This window comes from Triticum aestivum, chromosome 5D (assembly GCF_018294505.1).
Source record: "Triticum aestivum cultivar Chinese Spring chromosome 5D, IWGSC CS RefSeq v2.1, whole genome shotgun sequence".
Lineage (NCBI taxonomy): Eukaryota > Viridiplantae > Streptophyta > Magnoliopsida > Poales > Poaceae > Triticum > Triticum aestivum.
In genome coordinates this window covers 345,760,037-345,762,232 of record NC_057808.1, presented here as the reverse complement: position 1 = coordinate 345,762,232, position 2,196 = coordinate 345,760,037, and positions in this window count along the sequence as shown.

The following is a 2,196-nucleotide window of genomic DNA, read 5'->3' as shown; positions in this document are numbered from 1 at the left end:
TATGGCTCGCCGATCATCGGGCAAGTCAGTCAAAGTCCATACTTCGTTTTCATACATGGATCCTATCTCGGATTTCATGGCTTCTAGCCATTTGTCAGAATCCGGGCCCGCCATCGCTTCTTCATAGTTCGAAGGTTCACCGTTGTCTAACAACATGATTTCCAGGACAGGGTTGCCGTACCACTCTGGTGCGGAACGTGTCCTTGTGGACCTACGAAGTTCAGTAGTAACTTGATCCGAAGCTTCATGATCATCATCATTAACTTCCTCCCCAGTCGGTGTAGGCACCACAGGAACATCTTCCCGCGCTGCGCTACTTTCCGGTTCGGAAGGGGTGACTATCACCTCATCAAGTTCCACTTTCCTCCCACTCAATTCTTTCGAGAGAAACTCCTTCTCTAGAAAGGACCCGTTCTTGGCAACGAAGATCTTGCCTTCGGATCTGAGGTAGAAGGTATACCCAATAGTTTCCTTGGGGTATCCTATGAAGACGCATTTTTCCGAGTTGGGTTCGAGCTTTTCAGGTTGAAGTTTCTTGACATAAGCATCGCATCCCCAAACTTTTAGAAACGACAGCTTAGGTTTCTTCCCAAACCATAATTCATACGGTGTCGTCTCAACGGATTTCGACGGAGCCCTATTTAAAGTGAATGCGGCAGTCTCTAAAGCATAGCCCCAAAATGAGAGCGGTAAATCGGTAAGAGACATCATAGATCGCACCATATCCAATAGAGTGCGATTACGACGTTCGGACACACCGTTTCTCTGAGGTGTTCCAGGCGGCGTGAGTTGTGAAACTATTCCACATTTCCTTAAGTGTGCACCAAATTTGTGACTTAAATATTCTCCACCATGATCTGATCGTAAGAATTTTATTCTCCTGTCACGTTGATTTTCAACCTCACTCTGAAATTCCTTGAACTTTTCAAAGGTTTCAGACTTGTGTTTCATTAGGTAGACATACCCATATCTACTTAAGTCATCAGTGAGAGTGAGAACATAACGATATCCTCCGCGAGCCTCAACACTCATTGGACCGCACACATCGGTATGTCTGATTTCCAATAAGTTGGTTGCTCGCTCCATTGTTCCGGAGAACGGAGTCTTGGTCATCTTACCCATGAGGCATGGTTCGCACGTGTCAAATGATTCGTAATCAAGAGACTCCAAAAGTCCATCTGCATGGAGCTTCTTCATGCGCTTGACACCAATGTGACCAAGGTGGCAGTGCCACAAGTATGTGGGACTATCGTTATCAACTTTACATCTTTTGGTATTCACACTATGAATATGTGTAACATCACGTTTGAGATTCATAAAAAATAAACCATTGACCAGCGGGGCATGACCATAAAACATATCTCTCAAATAAATAGAACAACCATTATTCTCGGATTTAAATGAGTAGCCATCTCAAATTAAACGAGATCCAGATACAATGTTCATGCTCAAAGCTGGCACTAAATAACAATTATTGAGGTTTAAAACTAATCCCGTGGGTAGATGCAGAGGTAGCGTGCCGACGGCGATCACATCGACCTTGGAACCATTCCCGACGCTCATCGTCACCTCGTCCTTCGCCAGTCTCCGTTTATTCCGTAGTTCCTGTTTTGAGTTACAAATATGAGCAACCGCACCGGTATCAAATACCCAGGAGCTACTACGAGTACTGGTAAGGTACACATCAATTACATGTATATCACATATACCTTTGGTGTTGCTGGCCTTCTTGTCCGCTAAGTATTTGGGGCAGTTCCGCTTCCAGTGACCACTTCCCTTGCAATAAAAGCACTCAGTCTCAGGCTTGGGTCCATTCCTTGGCTTCTTCCCGGTAACTGGCTTACCGGGCGCGGCAACTCCCTTGCCGTCCTTCTTGAAGTTCTTCTTACCCTTGCCCTTCTTGAACTTAGTGGTTTTATTCACCATCAACACTTGATGTTCTTTTCTGATCTCCACCTCCGCTGATTTCAGCATTGAATATATCTCAGGAATGGTCTTTTCCATCCCCTGCATATTGAAGTTCATCACAAAGCTCTTGTAGCTTGGTGGAAGCGACTGAAGGATTCTGTCAATGACCGCGTCATCCGGGAGATTAACTCCCAGCTGAGTCAAGCGGTTGTGCAACCCAGACATTCTGAGTATGTGCTCACTTACAGAACTATTTTCCTCCATTTTACAGCTGAAGAACTTGTCGGA